Genomic DNA, 11293 nt, shown 5'->3' with positions numbered 1-11293 from the left:
TAAGGGGCTCAGAGTTCAATGAGAGAAACCAGTAAACAATCAAATAACAATTTAGTCAGTATTAAGGTACGTTCAAAGTATTAGAGGAGCTGAGTTCAGTGGCACATGCCTGTAATCCCAGTTATTGAGGAGCTTGAGGCAGGAGAATCACAAGTTTGAGCCGTGCCTGGGCAGCTTAGTGACAGCCTGTCTCAACACCCCTGCCCCCTACAAAAAACTTAAAAGGGCCAGGGGATGTAGCTCAGTGTTAAGGCCTTCTGTTCAATCCCTAATACCACAAAAAGGAAAAAGTGTCAGAAGAATGAAGTGAATAACTTTGGGCCAAAAGGACACTCTGTTAAAGGACACGTTCCCTGACTCAACTTACAAGATTCTTTCCGATCCGCCTGCACACATTCCTTTCTTGTTCCTTTGTGGATCTTAAACCGTCTCTTTAGGGAACTCTCCTAGTTCTCCAAATCTATCATGTTTTCTTAGGCTTTCAAGCATTTACCTGAGTGCCTTCTGCCTGGAAGGTCTTCTTCCTCATCTGGCAAATTTCCATTCATTATTCGTAACTTAGCTTAATAATTACTTCTTCTGGGAAGCGTTTATTGATGTTTCTCTTGCAGGTGATGCACCCTATTCTTAGCTTTTACAGTACTTTCTTCATCTCACTGTGATGGTACTATATACCATGGTTACTTTATCCTCGCCTGTCTTTCACTAGATCTGGAGCTCTTTGAAGCCAAGGAGAAGGCCTTCTTCGTCTTTGTTTCCCTCAGTTCAGCACCTGACACCTGTTAGGTAGGACTCAGTTTTGAATGATTGAATTTGCATAATAATAACATTACTACTACTACCACTAATACCTAACCTCTTAGTGCTCACTTTCAACCAGGTGACTATCCTAAATAATTCTCATGCATTTTCTCAATCCTCACAAGTGTCATATGATAAAGGTGCTTCTATACTCCTGTTTGACAGATGAAGAAACTGGCTCAGAACGGTTGAAGTGACTGTGACCTTCAGCTAGGATTTGAACTCAGCCCTACCCATGCTCTTAGCCATTATACACTACCACAGCAATGGGGGCATTGTAGACCTAGTGAAGGACAAAAGAGAAAATGAACATGTACTAAGTGTGTAGATAGTAGAAAGTAGTAAGATTGAAAGAGCAGGCTGCTGTACTATAAGCAACAGGGAGGCAATTAAATATTTACTGAGGCCCTTTTCTGTGCCAGCCACTGTGCTAAGCCTCTGGCATAGAAATATTCATAGTCATTGCTCCTGAGGCGCTACAACTGTTAGGTGACCGAGAGACAAACAACAAATGATTTCAATGTCCTTTCTGATCCGCCTGCACACATTCCTTTCTTGTTCCTTTGTGGGTCTTAAACCGTCTCTTTAGGGAACACTCCTAGTTCTCCAAATCTATCATGTTCTCTTAGGCTTTCAAGCATTTACCTGAGTGCCTTCTGACTGGAAGGTTTTCTTCCTCGTCTGGCAAATTTCCATTCATTATTCGTAACTTGTGGCAAATGCTGTTATAGTGATACTAAAGGTATGATGAAACCAAGGATGAATGGAGCAGAGCCACTGAGTTTATGAAAGCCTCTCACAGGCAATAATGCCTAAACCGGGTCTCGAAGGGTTACAACATATGCAGGAAACTTGGAGCATTTCAAAATTATTGGAATTTACAGTTGGAGGTAGCAAGAAGTAGGTGATTAATTCATTCAACATACATTTATCAAATATCTACTGTGGTTTTTTTTTTTTTTTTTTTTTTTTTTTTTTTTTTTCCTTTGGTACTGGGAATTGAACTACTTGCCAGGCAGGCGCTCTGTCACTGAGCACTGGCCCCTGCAAATATCTACTATTCTGGTTGATACATTGTGTCAACTTGAGTCTAGAGGCTTGGCTAAGTGATTCAGCAGTGGCTCTGGGATGCTGTTCATTGTATCAATTTGAGAACTTTAGAAGGTTAACTAAGTGACTCAGCAGGGCTGGACCCTTACTTTGTATTCACCCTGAGCCTGTGCAAGAGGAGGGCCTGGAGATGATGTGAGTGCTACACACCCCCTGGGTGGGGGGAGCCTGCTTACAATAGAAGGGAGGAAAAGGGGCTTGCCCCCGCTTTTACCCTTGCTGTTTTTGCTGTCTTGTGCTACCTTGAAGTGTTGCCCCCGTGTCCTGCCACTCTGCCTTGGAGCCAGCTGATTATAGACTGAAACCTCCACAAAGCGTGACCTAAATAAACCTTTCCTTCCTTAATTCTGGGCATCGGGTATTTTGTCTCAGCAAGGAGAAAAAAGTAACCAAGACATCTACTATGTGCAAGACAGTGGTCTAGGCCTGGAATAAATGGGACAGACAAAATCCCTTCCCTCATGGATCATGAAAGGTGAATAGGGACTACTGCATACCTATTTGTAGAGCAATTGTTTCCAAAGAGCCTGGATAAACATCTCAGTTGCTGTCCACAACAGTTCTAAAAGGATCTATAGTAGATACACTGGGGCACACTGGTAAGAAGAGAGATTGATATAGGAGGTAGGGCAGGGCAAAACTGGCTGGGGAAATAAGCAGGACCTGTCAGTTATAAGATCCCAGGTGCCAGATAACTCTCAGGACACAGTATGTAGAATTTCTTGTGAGCTCTCACAAGATGTAGACGGCACAAAAGAGACAAGACCGCACGAGGAGCTAGCTATCATGACTTCTCACATAGCCTGCTCTAGCACTTTTGCTGTTACTTTTTATCCTTTTCCCTCCGTGTTTGGCCTAAGTTTTCTCTGTAGAACTATTTCTTCCCTTACCCATTCACTCCTCATTTAAAAGCAACTTTTGGCACTGTTACTGGCTTGTCCAATTCTTTTTTCAAGATGAGAAGAACATGGAATACTTTTGTTTGGTGAGCCATTTCTAAAGGAAATGGTCTTGGTAACAAGATGACTTTATGTGGTACATGGAGGGACATTTAACAATTTTTAAAAATTTAAGAGAACTTCTATCAGCCCGCTAGCTTCAGAGATAGAAAGCTTCACTGCAGCTCTTCCCTGGGTGATCCCACCACCTCCCCTTCTGTTACCATGGAGATAAGTGGCCTCATTTCTCCAATTCTCCTGCCCCCACCCGTGAGTGAGCCACAGAGAGCCCTCGCCCCATCTCTATTGAAATAATTCCATGTTCCTCAACCTTCCTTCCAAGTCACACCCCTGTTCCACAGACTGTCACCACAGCAACCCCTTTCCCAAGTCATCTCCATGGTTACGCTCTCTACCTTACTCCCAGGATATCACCAGGTTCATTCTCTCCTAGAGACCTAGAACTCAGAGAGGGCTGGAAGGTGAGGTGGCTGCCTGCAGTGGCTGCACTTTTATTCTCTATTCTTCCCAAGTGTGAGCACATAGAGGTCCCTCTCTCAACAAAGGAGGGAAGGAAACTATGGCAACTTACAGAGTGCTGATTATGTACCAGGCACTGGGCTAAGTACCCTACACACTTGAATTCATAACACAGAGTTTAAAGAAGAGAGGCCTAAAGAGAGAATGACATTTGGCCTTGTTTTCCTCCACCTCCCACCCTGGGCCCATTATCGCCCTCACAGGAACTAGGAACTAAGTGCATTTTATTTCTGCCATTCTCTTTTGTTCTGTGAATTTAGACAAGCAGTATATTGTCTCTCTGTGCCTGATTTTCCCCATCTGTAAAATAAGCATGATGAACCAAGTATCATCTTTAATATCCCTTCACTAAGATCAGATCATAAGCGGCTTTGGTTGCGGAACTGATTTTGGAGGTATGAATGCCAGTGAACATGTTAAGATTTTTGTTTGTTTAACCCCTTTTTTTGAGGTGCTGGAGATGGAACCTAGGACCTCTTCAAATCCTAGATAAGAGCTCTACCACTGAGCTACACTCTCAACCCTGCTGGGTTTTTTTTTTTTTTTTCAAATTTTCTAAGTTTATTGCTCAAAATCTCTCATAGTTTCTTCTAAGTTGCTTTTGCTTTACATTGCCATTTTGAAATGCTTCATAGGAAGTTGCAGAGAGGTCCTCTGCACCATTACGCTTCTGCAACACTGGCATCTTGTATCTCTATAGTACAATAGCAAAACCAATCAACTGACATTGATACAATCCCACAGAGCTTATACAGACTTCACTGGTTTCACATGCACTCATTTGTGTGTTTACGCATGTATGTGTTCTGTGCAATTGGAGATTCATTTATTTACAACCCTAGGCAAGATACACAACTGTCCAAATATCACAAACATTCCTCATGTTGTCTTTTTATATCCACACTTGTCAACCTTCTTACCTTCACACCTTAACCCTGGCAATCAAAAAATCTGTTGTTTTCTATCTATACAAATTTGTTATTTCAAGAATGTTATGTACAGTATGTGACATGTTGAGAGTAGTTTTTTGCACTCAACATAATTCCCTGATGACTCTCCCAAGTTGTTGACTGAACACTTTGTTCCCTTTCATTGCTGAGTAATAGTCCATGGTGTGGATGTGTAATGGTTTGTTTACTCAGTCACCTGATTAAGGGTATCTGGATTATTTCCAGGTCATCTAGGTCATTTGCCTAACCCTAGGTCTTAAAGGTTTTTTCCTATTTTTTTTCTGAAAGTTTTATATTTTATCTTTAAGCTCATGGTCCATGCTGAGCTCATTTCTGCATAAAGTGTGAGGTTAAGGCTTAGGTTTATTTTTTTTGTCTGCGGTGGTACAATTGCCATAGCACCATTTGTTGGAAAGACTATCTAGCGTCCTCCATTGAATCATTTTTGCACTTTTTCAAAAATCAATTGGGCAGATCTGTGTAGGTCTACTTCAGGTTATCATTTCTGTTTTACTAATCTATGTGTCTATCGCTATCCGTACCACAGAGCAAAGGATTCTGAGACAAAATACCTAGGGCCACTTGCTAGATTGGGTGATACTGGGCAAGTTACCCTCCATGGCTTTGTATCTTGCTAACTCAGTATGTAAAATAGGCCTCCAGAGCTCACAATAATCTAATCCCTGCCTAGCTCTCTGTTGCTCCTCTCCTATTGTTCTTATTCGAACTCCTTGTTCAGCCTCAGTGACTTCCTAACTGCTCCTTGGTCCCATTGCACAGGCTCATGCTCATGCCTGCAGGTCTTTCCCAGGCTGCTTTCCTATCCTGGAACCAGCTTCCCACAGACATCTTCATGGCTGCCTCCTTTACATCCTTCAAGTCTTTTCTCAAATTCCACCTTCTAAATACGGCTTTATTTAAAATGGAAAAACCCCTGTTCCCCTATCTGCTTTTATCATCGTTCGACACACAATGTCATCTACTTATTTGTTTTATCTTTTTGGTATGGAAGCTTGGACCCAGTTCTTGCACATGCTGAGCACATGTTTTACCACTGAGCTATACCTCCAGGTCTCTATTTTTCTGCCTGTCTCCTACCACTACGGTGGGAGGTCAATGAGAATAGTAATTTGTTTTGTTCACTGCTATATTGACGGAGACCACTATGAAGTGGCTCTGAGCAGGATTTAATATTAACCAATTGGCTTTTCAAGTTTACTTGGGAGTTGTCCGAAGCTTAGGCATCTTGTCTAAAGACGGGCAGTTGACTCACAGTAAATAAACCTCTATGGGTCGCTGGTCACCACTGAGGCCTATATTGGCCTGTGTAGCTGTGATGCCCCAAGGGACAAGGTGAGGCCACAGATGAGGACGTCTGGCTCCAACCCCAGTTAACCACAAGGAGACTGCAGCTGCAGGCTCCCCACTCCTACAATAAATACCAACCTAAAGATAAGGTAGTTCTCCTGACTGACATAATTATTACTTGGGAAAATCCTCCCAAGGTCCTGCCAGATTCCCACATTTTCTTGAGTATCCCCCTCCTTTGTTTGAAAACCAAATAAATATGGGCTGCCCAGAGAAGTCTTGGGCTAAACTCAGAGAATACTGAAGCTGTAAGAGAGTTAGTCCCTCCTGGAGCCCTGAAATCATTTCCATCGTCTCATTTATTTAAGCCTTTACCGTCCACTTGCTTGGGAGATTGCGGGCCTGATCAGCCCGCAGTAACTAAGGGTTATTTAACTCGATACTATATTCCCAATGTATAGACTGTGCCTCATACAGTACACTTTTGTGAAATGAATAAAGAAATGAATAGGTAAGAAAATGGTTGAAAGAGTAAATAAAAGAATGCTGTGAGCCAGTTCATCTCTGTTTGTGCCCAAAGCTTGTGACCTAGACCCATACACTTGCCTCTCATAGGCTAGCCACCAGGTGGCAGTTGGAGCCTGACTGACTGCCTCAATTGCTTCCCCGCCCACCCCCCGCCCCCGCCCAATTTCCCCTAGTCTCTCTCCTCAGTCTTGCCTAGGACTATGTGACCTCCTCTGCCTAGGGATGGCCAAAGGATTTTGTGTGAACTCTAAAGTAGGCAGCACCAGTACCTGAAGCTTTGTATCTTTTTCCCCTTACAAATGCAATAACTTCTTTCCAGCTCCACCCTGCTGTCTGTCTCAGATGAAAGAAGCCACAGGTACTAGCCACTGAGCTGCCCCAAGGTAACCATCTGCATTTCATAACACATCGGAACACATGATCATCCTAGGGCAACTTCATCTCCACACCTACCCAGCTTCACTAAGCCTCTTCTAGAGCCACTGTGCCCTTTGCTGCGAAAAGACTAAGTACTTTAGCATCCACTGTTAAGTCTTTTGAATGAGCCTGGGCTTAGAGCTCCATTATTCCAGTGACTAATCTTGTGTCCTGGGCGATGTTGGGCAACTGACCTAGATCTTCAAGCCTGAGTTTTTTCAGCTGTAAAATAGGGATAATCACTGTACCAAAGTCACAGGGTAGATGTGAAGGTTTAATAAGATAACATACAACATTACAGAGTGTCTGGTATAGAAGAAGATTTGATTAAAGAAAAATCAGAATGAGTGCAGATAAACCAGATTAGACAGCAGGAACTTGTCAGGGAGTATGAGGATGGTGCCATCTAGATGACTGGAAGGCCAAAGGAAAGGCAGATCCAGGAAGTCTTCCCAAAACAGAACACCTTTCAGTTGCAGCTTGCAGTACAGATCAAATTATACCAGACAGGCAAGCTAGAAAGTACATTCGAGAAAGAAAGAATGGTACATGCAATAAAAAGAGGTGTGAATCAGTAACTACTTATAGTTATTCCAGTAGGTGTCAGTAATTTTGACTGAAATGCAAGTTTCTTGTGGGCAGAGTGACAGGAAAGGAAAAAAAAATACTAGATAAGCAGGGACCAGATAGCAAAGGGGCTCATGTGCCAGGTCAAGGAGACTGGACTCGACCTAGTGGACAGTAGCGAGCCACCAAAGAGTATTAAGCAGGGATGTGGATGGTTACAAGTGACAGCTTGGAGATCCAGCAGTCTTGAAGGATAGAATTGACTGGAGGTAGGTGAGAGATAAACTGAGATGGATTAGAGAAGCTGTAGTGGGGATGGGAATGAAGGAATTTTTTTTTCAGAGGATCAAATCAACAACCAGGCTTTTCGAAGACCTTCCCTGTAAAAGGAAGACAAGAGCCAGAGAAACAAATAGGGTCATGGTGCTGTTTCATTTTGTTTTTTTAACATAGGTGAGACTTGAAGCCCTCCTGTTCCTCTTCACAGGGCCTGGTGCTAATTGAGTGAATAGAACGGAGGAAGAGGGCACCAAGCACATTACTTGCCAAGGCCTGTCCCACTTTCAGTCTGGCCCCTGACTCACTTGATTTTCCTGTCATCTTTAAGCGAATGCCCCATGACACAGAGGCTGAGAGGCTAGACGTTTTACTCAGAGCTTGAGTTTCTGTTGTAACAGAAAGGTTTCTATAATATCCCTCAAAGAATGAGGGGGATCTTACAGGCTAGTCAGGAAAGACATCCTATTCTGCTTATTTCTTGGCACCCCCATGATCTAACTCCTGTTAAAAAGCCCAGCAACTTTCCTCTGCTTATTTTCTTTTCACTTTCAAAGGCATTCATTCCCTCCCTGACTTTTCTTTCTTATCTTTCCCCTATGTAGTATGTTGGTCCTGACTTTTTTCATCTTGATTGACCCTTCCTGCCCTGGTGCAGGCCTTTAAAAAAGTACATTTAAAAATGTAGCACCCTGCGTTCTCAGTCAGGGTGAACAGTGAAGGAGCCCATCTTGGTTCTGCTCTCCCTGTCAAAGGGCTAGAACTAGTTTCCTCCAGTCCTGGGTGGGTTCCCCATGTCCAAAGAGGCTGTGGACTGTTGGTAGGGAGCATCCACCAGAAGGAATCTAGCAATGAACTCACTGTTGTCTTTCTTTCCTTTCTTCTCCTTCCCTGGTGAGCTGCTGGGACAGAGGTGAAAAGGCACTCAGGCTTGTTGTTTCCTTAGACGAGCCTCTTCCCATCTTTGAGGCGTTTGTTGTTCTAGCTATCAAATGAGAGGGCTGTCAGAGAAAAGGGGTCTCTAAGGTCTCTTCAGTTTCTAACATTGAAGGATTGCATAAATTATATTGTACCCTAGGACCACTTGATTCATTCATGAATAAAAACAAATGTCCTGTTGCCAGAGGACAGCTCACTTTTCTTCTCTGAGCTTTCATCATCTGTGAGGCAGGATCACCGTCCCTATTTCTTGGCATGAGGTAACATATTTGACAGTGCCATGGGAGGGCCTCAACAACCTGCTTTTTGAGTGAATGGGGTTCAGTTCTTCCACCTTAACTCTCTTTCACCCACTCTTTCTCTAGCTCAAGGACATTCTTTTTTCTCCTTGACCTTAATGGACAGGAAAAATTGTTTCTTGTTGGGATCTGAGCTTCCAGACTTTTCTAGCAGGGCTCCACTACAGTGTGGAACAACTCAATTTCTCTTATGACCTTCTAAAAGTCCTACTGGTGATGGTGCAACTTAGGTCAGAGCATGCCTCAACATGTGGACTTTTGACGCAACCAGCTGGAGGTTGTAGCCTCCCAGGCCCTTCATCAACTTTGATGGCTTTGCTTCCTCATCCTAGCATCTAGCCTTCCTAGACCATAATTATCTGGCTAACCCCAGACCACTCTAGATCTTGTGTCACCTTTGGGTTCTGGGTCTCTCTGCCAACTGCTTCAACAATGACATGATTATTTACTAGATGGCCATACTCAGCTCCTTGGAGAGCCTGAATCTTTCAATCACATGATTTGCTTGGCCTGGGGCACATTTTCGGGCTCCCTTTTGCTGTTGGAAATCAACATGTGCAACAATTACATTCTAGATATTGAGGCAGGGGCCTTTTCCGGTTAGCTTCTGGGAGCTCCGTTTGGCCAGGATTCCTCTTCACTGCATCTCTGCCTTCAGCCTCCCTAAAATATGGCAGCTCCATTTGAGCCCTAATGTCCCGCAGTTACTTGCACTTGAGGAATAGAACGGTGTGTACCAGTTTTGGGTGTTAGACATGAGTCATAACTGGTTTCTGAGCATCTTGCTCCCCAGCAAGATTGGCCTGAGCAGGCAACTGGATGGGGAAGGATGCTGTTGGAGGAATTCCTCTGCAAGGTATGGCCTAAAACCCCTTGGAAGAGGAACAGGAGAACTAGAAAACCTATGAAAAAGGATGAACATGATCAGGCCACAGGGGTTTCTTATGTACAGAGGTGGGAATGTTCATTTCTGGCAGCTGAAGTATGAATGACACCCAGAGAGCTTTAAAGGGGCCATGCATGGGTGTTCAAGCCAGTGTGCACCCCAAAATGGAGATACACAGACCCTTAGAACTACAAGAGACCTTCAGGAACATTGTTCCTTCCTCTCTTCTTGAGTGGTCATTCAGGCTCTGCTTAGATATCTCCCTTCCTTTCTAGACATCTTGTTGTAATCATGGACATCTCTGACTCTAAGACAGATCTTTTTGTTTGTATGAGGTCCAGATCTGCTTGCAATCTTTGATTCTAGCTCTGCGCTCTAGGGATCCAACCGGAAGTGGATTCTATGTGCAAATCATCTAATAGACTCTGACAGTGTCTGAAGAGAAGAGACCCATGTTTGTTTGAATGTTCTCTTCTTGAGGCTAGACAGGGCTAACTCGTACAATCAATCCTCATGGTACTAAATGGTCACCAAAGGTAACCACTTTTCTCATCTGTGAAATAGGAGATTAAACCAGACAACATATGCAAAGTGTTTAAAACAGTGTGTGACACACTGTAAGTTCTCAATGAATATTATTATTAAAGTCATATTTCTTTATTTGATCACTGAACTGAGCTCTTTAAATTACCTTATTCATCCGCATTCCTTGTACTTATTTCAGTCCTTGGCACACAGTAGGCATTTAATTCATGTTGGTTTTGAGACAGTGACATGGTCTCCAGTCCCTGCTCTAGTCTACTCACTTTCCCCTGGATATATTCTAGTTTATTCTGCTCAGTGTGCTAAGCCTAGAACTGAATAATGCCTGGTCATTTCAGGCTCAAGTATGTTACAAAAATTTCAGAATCCTGCATCACAGATACACCATAAAGGTCATTTGTTTACTCCATTTAGTCCACTGTCCTCTCCTTACTCTGTCACCAGATAGATGCTAGAGGCCCTAGCAAGTTATTATTCACTTCATGAATATTCTAGTAAGTCAAGCTGTAGGGGCTGGAACCCTGGACCTCAACATACCCTAGAAGAAGAGCTAAGAGGCTTGGGTTCGTATTCTGACTGAGGTTGACATCTGTGCTCTGGGCTCCTTTCTTTTCATTTCCAGGTAAAATTACCTTTTTCAATTTGTGAGTTTCAAAGGAAAAAAAAAAATGGGTGCTTCTGCACCTGGGAATGAGCAGTGATGAGAGAGAGAACGAGAGAAGAGACAGAGACAGAGAGGAGAAAGATGAGGGTGAGGAGGGAGACAGACAGAGAGAGGAATGGAGGTGCCTGAGAGAGGGAAAGAGGAGAAAGACAGGCAGAAAAGAGGTACCAAGAGGGGAGAAAGAAGCGGTGCAGGACTGCAATCCCAGCCCTCAGGAGGCTGAGGCAAGAGGATCACTGCAAGTTTGAGGCCAGCCTGGGCTGCTTAGTGAGTTCAAGGCCAAACTGAATTACACAGCAAGACCCTGTCTCAAAGCAAAACAAAACAAAAACAACCAAGAGTCCGGAAAGAAATCTGGGACAAAAACATAAAGTTAGAGATCCCAAGAGTCAGAGAGGAGGGGAGGGAAAGGGAGGGGGAGAGAGAAACAGGCACGGACAAATGGAGCCAGCAGAAGTGAGCGTGCCATTGAGGCTGTATGTGGAGTCCAGAGTGATTTCCTGCCAAAGTGATGGTCCTGGAACCTT

Source organism: Chinchilla lanigera, unplaced genomic scaffold (assembly GCF_000276665.1).
Source record: "Chinchilla lanigera isolate Chin_1 unplaced genomic scaffold, ChiLan1.0 scaffold00074, whole genome shotgun sequence".
Taxonomy (NCBI): domain Eukaryota; kingdom Metazoa; phylum Chordata; class Mammalia; order Rodentia; family Chinchillidae; genus Chinchilla; species Chinchilla lanigera.
Note: the sequence above shows the minus strand (reverse complement) of the source record.